We start from the raw sequence: 18,346 nt of genomic DNA, 5'->3' as shown, positions 1-18,346 counted from the left end.
CCCATCTTTGAGAAGTGTACATGCTCTTTGGCAAAATTTAAAAACAAAACAAAACAAAAACAAAAACTTGACACCTAGTATGCATCCACATTTCTGGGGATGTGTAGCATTCAGTGTTGATGTGTCTGTCTTCTGGGTGATGCACAGTTTGCAGTACTAGCAAAACCTTCTCATATTCTTGACGATTTAAGAAGGATTCCCATTTGAATTTGGACAAATGAACATAGAGATACTTATGGACTCCTTTTCATCCTATGAAGCCAAGGTCCTTTTCCACAGATAGTGCTATTCTTAAGTAGAGATCAACTGAAGCCAGCAGGCAATTATATAGAGAAACATATTATTTTGATGTTTCAGTAGTAAGAAATAGTGGTTTAGATTCTCTCTTGCATTAGCATAGGCTCAGAATTCAATGACTTCTTTCCAGAAAGCATTCTTATCATGGTAATTCAACAGCACAGAATGTCTTTTTTTCTGTGAGAAATGAATCACTTTAGCAGTGATTACCTCTTGTGTGTGAAAAACATATTGAAATTGATATAAAACAGGCTTAAAGTCTTCACTGGGTGTACATGTGTTATAGATTTTATGTATTTCAGTAGCCAATACAAACACTTTGAAGAAATTGTCTAGGTGTGTGACATTAGTTTTAATTTTGCTACTTTCTTTTCTTTTCTCCTTATTTTTCTCCCAGTGACATATTAGATAAATACAATATAAGAATATATTCATTTCAAAAATTCATTTCTTTGATTCCGTGGGAAAGACATCACATCATGTCTGCATGTGGAACAATAGATAACATGGCTTCCATAAAACTTTAAAATATTACATGATACCCATGCTTTCTTCTCTTAGCAGGGATTATGGTATTTCATCTACTTTTTACATTTTTGTTTTTCAACTAACAATGAGTTCCTAGAAGTAGCCATGTTCTGTCATCTTTTTTATTGCCAATGACGATAACAGTGCCTGCTCTATAAATAAATGAGTGAAGTGGTGAATGAATGAAGCTTGAATTTGTCAGGCCGCCCAACACCGATTTTATCATCATTGACCATAAGCATCACTGTCATCTAGAGCGCATGATACCCTTGACAACTTTGGCAAAGAGCGCTATGCATAGGATTACGACAGTGACCATTACTAATTGGGGTTAAATTGTGATTAGAGTTAACTTCCAGCTGCTGTTTCTAACCGTTTGTGCCTGCAGATTCTGTACAGTCCTGCAGCAGCTTGTCTCATGCTTTCGAAATAGTATGGCAAGATACTTCATTTCTATCTACTTCACTGCTGAGTGAATTCAGATCACCTAATGCCAGGGGCTGTGATTAGCACAAGAGTCCTTATTCTCAGTCTGAAGAACTTGGAAGGGAAAGTATTTATCAACGTTTCCTCTGAAGAATCTGCACAGCGCACCTGAATCTGAGCAGAGTGTAGTGATATTACTCATGACCTCAGCTGATCATCAAGATTGCAAATTTACTCTGAACTGGCTCCACTGGCAGGGACAGCTTGGCTAACTGGTTAATGTTTGTAGAAGTTTTACCTTTGATAAAGCTAGCTGCTCTGTACTTTACACAACATGAGCATTAACTTGCATTAACTCATTTGAGCTTCCAATCACTAAGAAAAATGAAATAGTGCTCATGGCCATGCAGCTGGTAGGTGCTCGGAGGCTCCGATCTCCATTTTTCAACTACAAGTTGGCTCTCATTCCACTGAGGAGGGTGGAAAGCGGCAGACCTTCAGCAATTCCAGGAGTTTGTCATGTGCATTCAGATGCAGCAGAGACCTAATCATGGAGGCGTTTGAGCCCTTAAGCCGCTTCTATTTAGGGCTCTGTTGGTCTGCTTCCAGACAGAATAAAACTTTCCACATTCATTTACCAGGACAGAGGTTCTCAGATCTCCTACTCTTCAGTATGCCCCCAAAACAATTATTTAAGGACAGAGTTTCCCAAATTTCCGAGTGTGTGGGGGGGTCATATTAAATAATTTACCAACATATTCATCAGTAGATTACACTATTGTTTCTTAACTCTTCTTTTCAAAATAGGAGTTTATTCTTATTGTAAGGAAATACATAGTTTGGTAGTTAAACAAAGAAGGAAAGAAATAGGCCTTTAATAGAAAGTTATTTAAGGCCAGCCCCATAGTGCAGTGGTTACACCTTATGCTAGAGAAGCTCGATTCCACACGGCCAACCATGGTCAAATCTGGTCCCACAGCCTTGAGAAACACACACCAGGCACATGGGTGTGCACCCAAATTCCTGTTGAAGAGGAAAAATAGAAGAAAGAGGAATGCAGCTTGACTACCTTCCCACTGCAGAGGTGAGGAGATGTGCTTCCTCTTTCTCTGGTGAACACACACCCTTAAAGGGAAAAAAAAGAAGAAAAAAGGGAAATTATTGAACTAACATAATGTTGGGTCACTGGAAAAGTTATAGTGTATTTTTCTGTTTTTCCATGCAAAAATGCATCATGACTTTTCCAGCAACCTAATCTAAATAGGTAGATATGTTATAACTTATTTTTCTTAGTGATTCCTGCCTTGAAATAATCTTTGTCCAGGGGCATCCTAACTGGACATTAAACTGCTCATTCCTCATGTTTCTACTATTTCTTACACCTCAACACTTAATACTTGATGAGCAGCACCTGAAATAGGGTGATTTATCACATCATTTTCATGTGAAGGAAAATACTCCTTTTGGATTAGAAAGCAAGGATTTTTACTAATGCTAATAATGACAGGTGTATTATTTTCTTTCCTAATGCTTTTGGCATTAATATGAATTTAAAATACATGTAATTCCTCATTCCTAACTTCTTATATCTTTTTTGTTTTTCTTCTCTCTTGTGGGGGGGAAATCAAGGAATGTTCTCTTAGTTGAATAAATCACATAATAATATATAACATTAAGTTTTAATTTTTTAAAGAGATGTTTTTTATTGGAGAGGTTTTTGCCATAGGGTGCATGCGCTCACCAGAAAGACAGAGACAAAAAGACAGAAAGCGAGAAATCACTGCCCAGGGGGATGGCCATGCCACAATCCTCCTCCATTCTCCCCTCAGGATCTTGGGCTCACATGCACATGCGCCTGGCATGAGTTTAAACCACCGAGTCTGGGACTCACAAACTGTTGTCGACTACATGGGAGTCCAGTGGCATAGCCAAATGCTGGTCCCTAAAGACATGTATTTTAATGTATTTTTAGGAAGAGTTATTTTGGGAGTTTCTTCCTCCCCTATCCCCAAGGCAACATCTAAATTTAATCTCATAGTTTGTCATAGAAGAGATGTTTTTCCCTTCATTTTTTTTGAACTACATCCATTACCTCAGTATTTTCTGTCCTCCGAGGTATCTGAAAGACATATAGAGCTCAATATTTGAGAAACATGCTGTTTCTGAGCCACTGGTTTGTACGGCTTTACAAGTGGACATTATTTTGAGAAGCATTTGGTTATTCAAAAGAAATATTTCAAGATGTTTACAATAAATTCAGTCACGATGTTTTTAAAAAACAAAAATAAAGATTGTGATACTACAAATGAATAATGATAGAAGAGAAGGTACATTTTGCAAGTGAGAAAATTGAGAACTACTCTGTGGTTAGATTGAATTCTTAATAGTTGGTTCTGACTGAAGTAACATCTGCTTTCCTAGAATGTCCTTTTTACCCTCCAGCTGGGATGTGCATTTCCTAGATTTTGGCATTCCAGTTGAGTAATCTTTTTCCAAAGGAATAAAATCAACCGATTCTACTAAATAGCCAGAGACACTTTGATGACCAAATGAGGCTACAGTAATTTCTATAGGAGAAAGTCATTCATTTTCCGCCCCTTCCCTGAATCAGGGTATACTTGAGTTATCCAGCTCTTGTAGATGTTGGCATTTGCTTTTCCTGAGATTTGCTACGTGTCCACAGTTTGATCCTCTGGAGAGTGATGTCATCTGTAGCAGTTCCGCAAAGGCACAGTCCCTTAGGGAACTCAGTCTGGAATGGAAATGGCAGAGTAGAAACTGTAACTGCTAATTCTGCCCTTAAGAAGCCAATTTCCCCTAATGGGAGGTATTGGACCCTGACCAGGAAACTTTTTTTTTTTTAATGTTTATTCATTATTTCTTCTGAGAGAGAGAGAGAGAGAGAGAGAGAGAGAGAGAGAGAAACCAACGGAGAGCTGCCCCTGACAGGGTCATGATTCATCTTGGTCTCAGCCAGCTTCAATTCTGGATTTATCTTTTCCATCTGGATCCAGTTGCTTTACCGCTGTGCCACCACCGGGCCCTTCCAGAATTTTTTTAACCTGTACCTTAGCCACTTTTTTGGATATGCTTGTGGACTGATTATACTTCAGGCACATCAAGTGGATGGTTAGTTAGTTTTCTATGACAATGAATTATACACTTCCTTTTCAGTGAGAAAATAGAGTTTCCTAATGCTCCGAATTCAGAAACCAGGTCAAATGACCTTTGACGTGGTAGAGGGCTCCATTATTCCACAGCTAAGGCTCTGTCATGCCAGCAGAAAGTGAGTGGGAGAGATCGGATCCAGCATGCCGGCTTTCTGACGCCATGAAACGAGGCTGACTGCTGACTTGTGTGTGGCATTTTCATCCTCGAGATTCACCGAGAGGCTTGTTACTGAAATCACACGCTAGGAGGACTTTCTCTGTGGGTCATTGCGGTTGAGGATGGGGATGTGGAATAAAGTGCTAGGTGGGGTCTAATCCTCTTTCTGTTATGACCCAACCAGGTCTGGGCCTCTAAGAGGTTTTGTTCTGTCTGCTGTTGTTCATGCCCATCAAATACAGCCAGGTTTGGTGTAACAGAGAAGAACTTTATTTTTTTGACCAAAGAATGGAGAAGGGAGAGCTAGAGCTCCAAAGGTAGTCTGTCCCCAAATGGGAGGCAAGCTGCTACTTTTTTTTTCCTTGCTAATTTTTTCCTTTCAGTTTTGCCAGAGGGCATGTGCATTCTCCAGAGAGAGAGACAGAGAGAGAAAAAAAGTGAGAAAGCATGGGGAATGGCCACACTGTAATCCCTTCTCCATTTCTCTTTCCTTTTGAGATTTTGGGCACATGGGAGCACATGAATGTGCATATGCACACACACACACACACACACACACACACATTGTGTTTCCCAACCTTTCTGGTCTGAGATTCAGACCATGTGGTTGACCATGTGGTTTTCAACTGCCCCCAACTATCACATTGCAGGCTGGCCTTAACATGCTACTTAAAAACGGGTTGGAGAGGGACCAGCAGTTAGCATAATGGCTATGTTGCTGAACCCTCATGTGGTCAACCACGATTCGAGCCCCAGACCCGGTGGCTTAAACTCACGCTGGGCGTGTGTGCGTACGTGCCCAAGATCCCAAGAGGAGAATAGAGGAGAAGGGATTGCTATGTGGCCATCCCCCCTGGGGGGGGAGGGTTGATTTCTCATTTTCTGTCTCTCTGTCTCTGTCTGGTGAGCGCATGCGCCCTATAGCAAAAACCTCTCCAAAAAAAATAAAAAGGGGGGGTTGGAGCTGATGTCACAAAGTGAGAGATTGCTTGAACATACTTAGATCTTCCTTTGCTTCTAGAACCCTTTTCTCTTTTCTTTCTTTCTTTCTTTCTTTTTTTTTTTTTTGCATCTGGTATCTTTTGTACCTGTCTCAATTATTTTTACTAGGTGCACCATTGCCATCTGATTTGAGCTGATAGTTTAGCTTCTTGAACTCTTTTTGCCTTAGTTACTGCAAGCAATCCCAGCTGAAAAGGTCAGCTAGTTTTTACTTTATTGCAGAGTTTCCTGAATGGGACTTTTTCTTGGTAACAGTTATAATGCTGCTGTCTTGTCCAAAGTATTTATGAAGAAGGGCTTAATCTGGGCATTTGGTCTGGTGAGAAAACCATGAGAGTAGATTTGAGTTTGGCAGTTTTGCAAAGCTGGAAAATATCTGCTGTTTCATTCCATGGCGATTCTACCAGGTACCTTCCTTTGGGGAGAAGGATGTTTTTAATTTTGAACCATTAATTTTATGGGGATTGGTACATTAATAAAGCTCAAGAAAAAGATAGAGAACTGTAAAAATTCAAAAATTCAATTAGGATGAGTCAGTCAGCAGAAAAGACTTACAGCAAATGTAATTATATGAAAATGCACCCTATGCAGGGAGAGTAAACTAGCTTTTCTATGTGTAACAGAATATAAAAAGAAAAATAAAAAAAAAAACTGAGTTTCTAGTTTTTGAGCAAACTATTCAATATGTATCATTATTCCTCTGGAAGCCCAGGCATCTCTGTATATTCCATGGTCAAACATCCATACCCCAGAAATAAATTTATATTTGATGCTGCAGAATTTTAAATTAACCAAGCATTTTATCTATTTGTTCAAAATCTCTTCATAAAAATATACCCACTTTTAAAAAAAAATTTTTTTTTTTGGAGAGGTTTTCACTATAGGGCACGTGTGCTCGCCAGACAGACAGAGAGAGACATAGAGACAGAAAGTGAGAAATCACCCCCCAGGGGGGATGGTCATGCTGCAATCCCTTCTCCTCCATTCTCCTGACTGGCTCTTGGGCATGCACGCACGTGCGCCCAGGGTGAATTTTAAGCCACCGTGACTGGGACGCGAACCACCGTCGACTATGTGGGAGTCCAGTGACATAGCCATTACGCTAACTGCTGGTTCCCTATACCCACTTTAGAGGATTGCTAACATAGTCCAAATTTCACACTGGGAATAGTCAGTTCTCAGGTTTGTTCCAGATATCAAAAACATAGTTGATTAACTTTTTTTAAAATTTAACTTTATTTATATTTGACTAGTGAGGGACAGAGAGAGAAAGAAAGACAGAGAGAGAGAGAGAAAGTAAGCTGTCAGGGCTGGGACTCGAACCATGGTCAACCATGTGGGAGTCCAGCTCCCCTAACCACCACACCACCTAGTGGCCCCCATAGCTGATTAACTCTGATTAAAGAACATCAGAGATGGGACTAGTTGTAGTCTAGTGGTTAAGAGAGCTGGATCCCACATGGCTGACTGTGATTTGAGTCCCAGCCTTGAGGGCTTGAAAACACATTGGGTATATGAAGATGTGTGCCTAGAATCCTGACAGAATGGAGAGAGAGAGGAGAAGGAATTTCAGTGTGATCATGCACTACTAGGGGGTGCTTTCTTCCTTTGAGTCTCTCCTTACAGCAATTTTAAAAAATTAAAAAATAAGATCAGATATTGACTTAATATTTTATCAAAATAAAGTCAAATGATTGTGGTTGACCAGGACTACTATACTGAAGAAAAAAATATAACCATGCAATCCAAAAGGTAGTTTTTTAAAAGAGGTTTTTGTCATAGGGTACATGCACTTGCTAGAGAGAGAAAGAGACAGAGACAGTGAGAGGGAAAGGGAAAAATCACCTCTTTGGGAGGATGGCCATGCTGCAATCCCTTTTTCTCCATTCTCCTGGATCTGGGGTATGCAAACACACATGCTTGGTATGAGTTTCTAGCCACCAGGTTCAGGGCTAGAACCACAGTCAGATATGTGGGAGTCCAGCAATGTAACCAGTACACCATCTGTTGGTCCTCCCCAAAGATGGTTATCTTAAGTGAAGAACACAGGCAAAGATATTCTTTTATTGACTTTTAAACAGAGGTTTTTTTTTCTCAAAACTAAATAATTTGACATTGCATCTTTAAATTTTGGGACAATAAAATCACCAATATATAGAAATTGTAAAATGACTTGGAGATGTAATATTTAGCAAGGAGAAAATCCCTCAAATTGCTTATATATGAAAGATGCCAACGACCTCGTCTTAATGACTACAGCTTCTCTGCTCAGGGATGAGCTTCAGCACACCTCCTCCATTCTCTTGCCTGTGTGCTCCAGCTCAGAACCTCTCCCTTTCCTCTATTCCTGTACAGCCATCCACTGCACCATTTGCTGGTATTTGCTTTGTAGGGGTGTCCAATGTGCTGGACCAATGCCGTGTCTCCATACACTGACTGTCAAGCTATTAAAGGGGAATGGGGGAATGTCTGTTATCTCATACGTCCACCTGCTCTCTGCACCCCAGCACTCTGGTGGCATTTGTTCATTTTATGAATAATAATAATGCAGAGTTCATTAGTTTAAAGCAGTGTGTGCTGCTTCCCTTTGTGGTGCTAGGGCCTGATACCCATGGGGGCAGCAGGAGGGCAGTTAAGTCTGAGAGGAGAGTAGCCTGAAGGAGAAAACAGAGTAAGTATGTGATTTACTTACTTTTTTTTTAACTCAGAAATTGACTGGGGTAATTTTGAATATGGCTTTGATAAGAAGTTTGAAATATTACATCTTTAAAGAATTAGAATGTCTTTTGAAAAATGAAAGATGACAAACATAGACTTGCCATTAGGAGACTGTGAACAAACATATTTGAATTAGGTAAAACTGGCTCTAAATTAATAAAGGGCAGTGGTGACATTTGGAATTTTCTGGCATTTGGATCCAGCATTGTGCATTCAGTTTAGAATGGATATTAGTTGGTGAAGGGAGAAATATGGAATCGTGTCACAAATGCATTGCTCCTTCTCTTTTAAACATCTATAGGCAAGAGAAATGGCTTCTACTCAACTCAGAAATAAAGACAATCCCAACACACCCACACAGTCAAAGAGCATCTGTGCTCTTTCTGAAGGGTGTGCTAAGACTTCCCATTGTAATACTAGAGTGCTGGTTTTGGATTCAAGCGTGTGATTTTGGGCACATGAGTTTATTGTCTCAGTTCATACATTTTAAAAATGAAATTATTTATAGTCAATCAATATACATGGGGTACCTCTTCAGTGCTAGGCACTTTTTAAAACACAAAATACCTAGAAGTGAGTACAAGAAATACGCTCCTGCCCTCATGGGTTTAGGATCTAACACCTACCTCACGGAGTCGTGGCCACATTTGGTTAGTATTCCCTTATATGAAGCGTTTGCAATCATAGAAGACTCCATATTTCATTTATAAATTTGTACTTTGTTGTGTACCCACAGTAGTGTTCAGAATAAATAAAAACATCTATGCTGGACTTACATTATTGTGTGATGGTGGGTCATGTCACTTTCTGGAGCTTATCTAAAGTAGGTTTTTTGTATGAATAGAATTACATAATTCTAGTGTGGTGTCTTATGTTATCTATTGAAAAATACACTCCCAAGACATCTGCCTATGAGCTCCTCACTTCATCGGTCAAATTACTGAGTGACCTACTATCGGGATAGAGCTTGGTGCTCTAATGAGGAATGCCTGTGTTAAGGGCATCGAGACATTTCCCGTGCAAGGTCTCAGTGAAGGTTAGCAATGATGACGGCTGTGGTGATGATGGTAATGAAGATGATGACGAGGACGTGTTTTGTAAACGGCAATACCTGACTGATGCTCAGGAACCTCTCCCAGAATTCTAAGAGTAAGAGAAGCTCAGGCTATAGTCTTGGCATTACTGGAGTCCATCAGTCCATGGTGATAAGAAAGTAGGGCACATATTAATAAAGTGCCCAGGTCTGATCTCTTTAGAAGACAGAATTCCCCTCTAGTAAGCTACATGTTATGTGCACCAGCAAGGAAATAAAATGCAGTGATGAAGTGTCTGAGAACTGCAGAAATAAACACTTTTACACCTGCCCAGAACAATATCGAGTTTTCCCAGAGGAAATGCCTACTCTTTTGGTTAACACAAACCAATATCTTCCTCCATCTCTTTCAAAACACCACACATTCAGAATACCTCTATTAGGGGTAAAATCACAGCTGTGTTCTCTAACATTCATGGAAATGATTTAGCTAATGATATCTCCATCTAGAATAGCAGGGGCTGTAATGTTAAGTCTAGGTTTAGCTCATGGAGTGCATTTTTCTAATCTAGGTTAATGAACACACTTCCACGCTCTGTTTTACTGTGTGCTACCATTAGCATTAACTAAATTAATTTGACCTAAAGCTTGCATTTTAACTATAGGTTCTAAAGTCATCCTGAATTATATCTATCAAGTCTGACTACCTGAGAACCCTGCTGTGTGCTGAAATCATGTCCTTGAAACCAGGTCCTGTGACGGTGGAAACAATGACATGAACAGATTCCATTTAATGAGAGACATTTAGGGAAGTCTTGGGAAAAATGGAAAAGACCTTTATTCAGTCATTTCAGAAACCGAAAGCTAAGTTTAGTCTTTTATTTAGGACTTCAAGCTAAACAAATTATACTTTTAGAGGTAAAAGGCAACTATCTTTGGTTTTCAAAAAATTTCAAATTTCGCCTGCTCTTAACATTGCAGGATGTGTAAAGGACTTTTTTTTTTTTTAAATACTATTTGGTTCCATTCATCTTCTTGTTAAAGAACATACTAAAGAGCGGCCACTGACAGGGAAGAAAGAGAAATATTACTTCAACAAGCTCATTCCACTAGTCAAATTTGTCAAAGAAAAGGTGAACTAATATCTTTTTCTAAAAAAAAAAAAATTCCCTGTAAGAAAAAGTTGCTCATTTTATTCATGTTTGACATTTTATAGTAAAGGTAAAATTCATTTTTAATGAAAAATATTCCACAGGGTTATTAATTAAAAGTAACACAGGAAGAGAGAACTGTCATTTTAAAAGAGCAACTCATGAATTAGGGAAATTCTCCCGCCAGAAATAAGTTCAGTGAAGTTTTCTCTGTAAGCCAGTAGTGGCTGCTCTGCCAGTGGAAATGACCCTCCCCTCTCCCTTCCTTTGCGCCCTGTGCTTGTTGGGTATGAGATGCTTTTGTACTAAAACCTTGGCAAACTTAAGTGGTTCTTTGCTTAAATCTTTGATTATATTTCTTCTTTTTGGTCCATCACTCTTATCAGATTGTAAACTACTCAAGGGCAAAGACTGCAATAATGTCATCAGAGCACCTAGGGTAGTATTTTGTATTGTGATGTGAAAAAAAAAGTTTGGCAAGTGAGTGAATCAAGATTTGAATGCCTCCTATTTGCAAGAGGACTGAATACAGTTGTTACATGGATTTATATTCCTCGAACATGTATAATATCTCTAAGAAAAGATTAGAGAGGCTAGAGTTATTTGTTGAAGAGGAGCTAATGCTATAAAATCTGCAGCAAAGCCAGCTTATGAGAAAATGGTGATAACATTTCCCTTTGACAAGTTCACGCTTCTTCCTGTCTACCTTCTAGAACTTCTGTTCCCTCTATCCCCACTCCCCATGTTTGATTCCCCATAAAGCTATCAAGAGATTAAGAATACCCACTCTTTTACTTACTTTAACATTTATCTTTTAGAAAATTATAGTAGGAGAGGTCCAAGCTATAGAATCCTGTGTCCCTCCCATTTTTTGGAGCCAATTAAAATATTCAAATGTGACTAGTTTTACTGATAAAACTGATTTGAAGATAAGGCTTTAGGGCTGAATGAAGTGTATTTTTCTTTTCTTCTTCTTTTTTTTTTTTTTTTAGAATTACCTTATTTAATTTTTATTTAATTTTATTTATTCTTCTTCTTATTATTATTATTAATTTGATCAGAGAGGAAAAATGAGAAAGCAAGCCACCAGGTCCAGGACTCGAACCACACCAGACTGGCCGGGTAACAACAGCTCTCCCTTGGGACGGCAGAACCTCCCCTGTTGAACTTCTCCCTCAGTAGACAATTGCAGCAGAAAGCATTGTTTCTGGAGGCAGGATGGCTTCAAAGGGGAGAGGGAGAGGATAAACTCATGTCTTTTTTCCAACCTCACCAATCAGAGAGGTCACTTTTTTTCTCGGGGAAGAAAAGGAAGGAAAGGAAAATATTAAGAATATTAGCCTAACTGCTTCATATGAATACATAAGGAGGGGAGAGGGAACATTCTACCCTAAGGAGTGCAAATGGAATTACTATACTTCAGAATTTTAACATACAAGCATAATATGCATATGGATAAAACACATAAAAGTTAGGACATTTATATACATTCATAACCTAAACACTTTTATAATAAATATTGCGTCATTGGAAAAGTCATGACACATTTTTGCATAGAAAAGCATAATAGAAAAACATGTCATGACTTTTCCGAGGACACATGCAGGTATACAAAACACATTTAATGTGTAAATCAATATGTGTGTGATAGAGCATGTCCATTTATTTGCATTTTAAAAGACTGCCTAATCTCTAGGAATTCAAGGTAAAGTGATTCTGACCTAAAGGATGGCAGGCAACCTGGTGGAGGTGGCATGGAGCTATAAATATTTGGGGGAGGAGGGCTTATAGATCAGTCAGAGAAATGAGTGTCATCAATGATCTACCCTCGGGAGGCTTGTTCAAGGTGCAGATTTCCAGACCTTATTTCAGAGACACTGACTCATCATTACCAGGGGTGGGGTGGGAGGGCTGGTTGGGAGAGTGGTAAGGATTTGTTCCAGGTGATTCATATGCATAGCATGTCTGGAAAGGCATTGCCCCACAGGCACCTGTCTTCCCTAATGTCATGCAGAGAATTGTGGCCAGCTTTTGTCACTTTTGTTTGAGGAAGAGACAGAGAACATGGCTCAGCTATAAGGCAAGTCATTTAAGATGATGATTCTTCTAATGAAAGGGTATTGGAGGAAATGGCTGTTCTGTGCGCGGATTTGTCCAGACTGGGTTTCAGGCCTCTGACCAAAGAATTTTTATTTAAATTATCCAAGGAAAATTTGGATAGGTAATAAGGATAAATAATTTGGATAACATATATGGGATTGACTGTAAAAATTTTAAGTCGTACAAAATATAGGTACTAAGTTTATACTTGTTGAGAGAGTGGATAAATTTACTGCTTTGGGGTATTCCATACCATCTTAGATATTCTTAGGAAATATCCCTTTTGTTGGAAAGTCAGATTCCACTTAGACTGATCAGTTGAAGGTTGCTTTTTCTAGGATAATCCCTGTTGTGAGAGACCGATGTGTAATTCTACAGAACTGGTACGACTACTGCTCCGTCTTGGATATGCCTCAACATTAGGAGTCTGATTACTTTTTGAGACTTTCCTTTTCCTATCTTGTGCTCTACACAGAAAAATCGAGTAACCAGCCCCTGAATTTGTTTGCTACACAGGAGAACTTTTGTGCATTAAAAGCCTGAAGGTTTGCCCTTCCTGCTTGCTGACAACTTGTGCAATGTCAGTGTCCTACAGGGAAGGAAGTAGTGAAGAACTCCCCTCTCTGTAGTTTAGGTCAAAGCAAAATGTAGAGGGCAGTGTGTAAATTGGAGAAGTCTGGAGGAGTCCTTTCACATCTCCCGGTTACTTATCCCGACTCCTTTCTCCTTTTTACTCCTCTGGATTAGAAGATGATCTGAAAGCTATAATATTTTACTTGATTCTTTTTTTCAAGGATTTTTACTCTCTAACTTTTGGTAATAGGCCTATGGTATGGAAAAAAAAAAAAAAGCTCCTGCTTTTTAGCTATTTTTAAATCAGAGAAGGTTTTCTCATTGTCCTCTGAATGGTTTGGGAAGTGATCAGTTATAGTTTCTGATCATGATGTGAAGTTTGGAACCAAGTACTGGAACACTGTTTAATTTAGTTTTTAGTTTTTTGTTTTTAAGTTCATTTATTTATTCTGTCATGACAGAAAGATAAAGAGAGAGAAATAGGTACCTCCAGTAGGGCCTCAGCATGCTGCAGCATGATCAGAATTATGGGATGGAGGGATGTGGCCAGAATGTTCAGGTCTGCCTAGTATCCAAACCCTGGGGCTCCCATGTATCTGCAGCATTTGGTAACAGTGTTCTACCACTTTTGCTGGCATGGTTGGGTCTCATTTAATTTTGTTATTTCAGAATATATAAACTTGTGGAGTTATACTTCCTTTCCCAAGGTCATGGTCAATATATTTAGGTATTTTTTTTTAATCATTGTTTAACATCCTAAGTCATCATACTCCACGATCTCTATATATCTATCTATCTCCATATTTTTTATTGTCACAGGGAACACGCATTCACCAGAGTAAGAGACAGACAGCAGTGGCGGGAGAGGGGTTTTGGGGGGGTACTTCTGAATGAGGTGTGGTCACACAACAATCCTTTTCTCTCCACTTTTCCATCCCATTAGGATATGCATGTATGCACACATACACAGGCTGTTTTGTTTTGTTTTGTTTTTTGGAGAGTTTTTTTGTTATAGGGTGTGTGTGCTCGCCAGACAGACAGAGAGAGAGACAGAGAGACAAAAAGCAAGAAATCCCCCCTCAGGGGGGATAGCTACACTGCGATCCCCTCTCCTCTATTCTCCTCTCGGCCCCTTGGGCAAGGACACACATGCGCCCTGTGTGAGTTTAAGCCACCAGGTCTGGAACGCGAACTGCAGTCGACTACATGAGAGTCCAGCGACATAGACATTACACTAACTGCAGGTCCCAACAGCCCGTTTTTTATACCATCAGGGCTGATATTCAAACTGTGGTTAGCCATGTGGGACTGGCTCCCTAAATTCAGGGATTAACTGCTGTGCTATGAGGATGCCCCCATTGGACTGAATGCAGTGACACATGAAAATAACTGATTGACTAGAAATTAGGAAATCTATATTTAAGCGTAATAATATTTTTTACATAATTTTTACTTTGAAAAACCACCTTAACCTCTTACACTTCAATGTGCTCATCTTTAAAGTGGGAGAACTTATAAAATTTGGCATATTCAAAGCTCTTACAGTTTTAAAATCTAAGTAAAATGCAATACCTATGTGTCCTTCAGTGATATATAATTGTCTCCACTTATTAATGAAGCAGCCATAGAAGTTAAGTAACTTGCAAAGATCTTTCAATACTGAGTGATAAAGTAGTTGTCCTAGAACCGAACCATCATCATGCTTACTAATTTTTTTCCTATAAATAGGTTCTACGGAGTTCAGGGCATTATTTATTGGAAAAAGTAAGTGAGATATCAGCAAAAGGACATTTTAATTATCAATAGTTATATGAGGGGATTTTTAAAAGTTTGTGGGAAAATAGAATTAAAGTACAAGTTTATTGTAGTGCAGAACGCTTTTGAAATCCATGCATAATTTTTTCAAAATACACATTTCATAACTTCTGAAGAACTCTCCCAAACAAATGTTAGTATTAATGATCAAGATTATCTTTGTTAATAAATCTCTCCCTTTAAAACTCTTTTCTCTTTAGTTGCCATAAGTTTTTTTGTTTTTCTTTTTAGGAGGTTTTTGCAATAGGGCACATGTGCTCGCCAGAAAGAGAGACAGAAAGCGAGAAATCATCCCCCAGGGGGATGGCCATGCCGTAATCTCTTCTCCTCCATTCTCCTCTCAGGATCTTGGGCACACACATACACGTGCCTGGCCTGAGTTTAAGCCACTGGGTCTGGGACTTGAACTGCAGTCAACTACATGGGAGTCCAGTGACATAGCCATTACACCAAATTTTAAGATTTCCAAGCTGATAAAGGATAAAGAAATTAACATAGAGGCAAACCTTCCAATGGCAGTTCAAAACCATAACTTGATTCTTCATTTCTTGTGTGAACTAACCATTCTGACTCAGGATGAGGCTGTTCTTTGGTTCTGGTATTGGCTAAAGACTGCACTGACAGCTCCCTATGGCACATGGGTATTCTGAAATGAGCTTTCTCTTCCTTGCTAAGATTTCAAAATCCCTGTCATTCAGAAAATTTTTAGTGAACTCTACAGTCACTAAAAAATACCTTGCTCAAACTGGAGAGGAAGTGGGTAGAACACATCCATAGATCTGATACTCTGGATGTAGGCAACATAATGAATATGGGTGGCAAAGGACCATCCTAGCCTTTGCAGGGAGGCCTGGCTAATGATTTGCATATGGTTGTCCTAGAACCGAACCATCATCATGCTTACTAATTTTTTTCCTATAAATAGGTTCTACGGAGTTCAGGGCATTATTTATTGGAAAAAGTAAGTGAGATATCAGCAAAAGGACATTTTAATTATCAATAGTTATATGAGGGGATTTTTAAAAGTTTGTGGGAAAATAGAATTAAAGTACAAGTTTATTGTAGTGCAGAACGCTTTTGAAATCCATGCATAATTTTTTCAAAATACACATTTCATAACTTCTGAAGAACTCTCCCAAACAAATGTTAGTATTAATGATCAAGATTATCTTTGTTAATAAATCTCTCCCTTTAAAACTCTTTTCTCTTTAGTTGCCATAAGTTTTTTTGTTTTTCTTTTTAGGAGGTTTTTGCAATAGGGCACATGTGCTCGCCAGAAAGAGAGACAGAAAGCGAGAAATCATCCCCCAGGGGGATGGCCATGCCGTAATCTCTTCTCCTCCATTCTCCTCTCAGGATCTTGGGCACACACATACACGTGCCTGGCCTGAGTTTAAGCCACTGGGTCTGGGACTTGAACTGCAGTCAACTACATGGGAGTCCAGTGACATAGCCATTACACCAAATTTTAAGATTTCCAAGCTGATAAAGGATAAAGAAATTAACATAGAGGCAAACCTTCCAATGGCAGTTCAAAACCATAACTTGATTCTTCATTTCTTGTGTGAACTAACCATTCTGACTCAGGATGAGGCTGTTCTTTGGTTCTGGTATTGGCTAAAGACTGCACTGACAGCTCCCTATGGCACATGGGTATTCTGAAATGAGCTTTCTCTTCCTTGCTAAGATTTCAAAATCCCTGTCATTCAGAAAATTTTTAGTGAACTCTACAGTCACTAAAAAATACCTTGCTCAGACTGGAGAGGAAGTGGGTAGAACACATCCATAGATCTGATACTCTGGATGTAGGCAACATAATGAATATGGGTGGCAAAGGACCATCCTAGCCTTTGCAGGGAGGCCTGGCTAATGATTTGCATATGGAGGGTTTTTTGTTTTGTTTTGTTTTGTTTTTTTTTCAATTGACCCATACTAATTGTGCATAGTTACAGGTTACAGTGTGATTTTTCAGTACAGGAATGTGTAATGATCAAATCAGGGTAAGTAGCACATCCATCATCTCAAACATTTATCATAATCTTGGAGAGCTTTAAAGCAGTAGTTTTCCACCTACTCTATATGTTTCAATCTCCAGGGGAGCTTTGCAAAAAAAGTTCAGTGACTTTCATTCCATAAAGATTTTTGTTTAAATTAGTTTAGGGTAGGGCATAGGTTGCTTGCTTTTTCTTTTCTTTCTTTCCTTTTTTTTTTTTTTAAGTTCCCGTGAAGATTATAATGTGCAATGTGCAGCCAGGGTGGAAAACCACTGGTTCTAGGTCAGTGATTCTAAAACTGCACAAGAATCACCTGAAGGGTATTGACATAAGCCCAACCTGTAAAATGTAACCGAATGATTCAGTCTTTAGTTAGGAATTTTACTTACTAAAATCAAATTGTGTTAACTTTTATTAAAGTCTAATAATTAAACCTAAAGGAAGTTAAAATCTTTTAAAAATGTAAAATACATGGAATCGCAAACTGCTGAATACCTCCTACTCTTCTGCTACTCAGGACACTAAAGCTTCTGAAATATGTTACACTCTCTTTATGCCAGATGTTTCCAGACGTTATTCCATTTAATCCTTCCTTGCATTTGCGCAAGATGTAACTGTTCCATTTTATAATACAGAAAACAGATTCACAAAGACTGGGTGGATCCCCAAGGCTGTAAGTCTGATAAGCAGCACAGGTGGAATCGAAAACCCAGGGTCTACTTTGAGACCAGTGATATTCCGTATACCATATTGTCTTTAGATGCAGAAAACTCACAGTTTTTGCAGAACTAATTACAATGCTTTTTGTTTAAAATATTAATGCTGATCTTTCTTTGTACATCCATATTTTAAAAATATAAATGTAGAGGTTATTATAAGATAAAAGCAGAAAGTAGAAGTGTAGTACTGAATATTTCTGGGAAAATAATATAATATCAAAAATAATTCGACTTGCATTAGCCAAAAATCTCTCTCTCTTTCTCTTTCTTCCTCTGTGGCAATGGATTTTTTAAAATGATTCTAAGTGAGCTACAAATATCACTCCTGTGGGTCAATTCTCCTTTCCATGCCTTATGTTATCATTGGTTGAGGGAAAGGTACCAAAAGTCAGCTACTACAAGATACTAGAAAAGGAACAAGGCTCCTGAGGTCGTCTGGATTTTAGCTGGAAGTTGGCTTGATAAGTTCAGTTAATTAAGAGTGTGTGTTCCTACGTGTGCCAGTAGGTTACTGTCTACAGGCAGTCTGAGTTATGGAGTTAGTAGGTCATCTTATCTGCTTTAATTTGAGTTTTCCCTTAACTTGAGTTCTCCTATACTACTGTAGCCTCGTGATAAAACACACTTTTGTATTATCAATCATTCTCTCATAAACATACCTTA

This window comes from Tupaia chinensis, unplaced genomic scaffold (assembly GCF_000334495.1).
Source record: "Tupaia chinensis unplaced genomic scaffold, TupChi_1.0 Scaffold000075_1, whole genome shotgun sequence".
Lineage (NCBI taxonomy): Eukaryota > Metazoa > Chordata > Mammalia > Scandentia > Tupaiidae > Tupaia > Tupaia belangeri.
The sequence above is the reverse complement of the archived record's forward strand: the minus strand, read 5'-3'. Positions refer to the sequence as shown.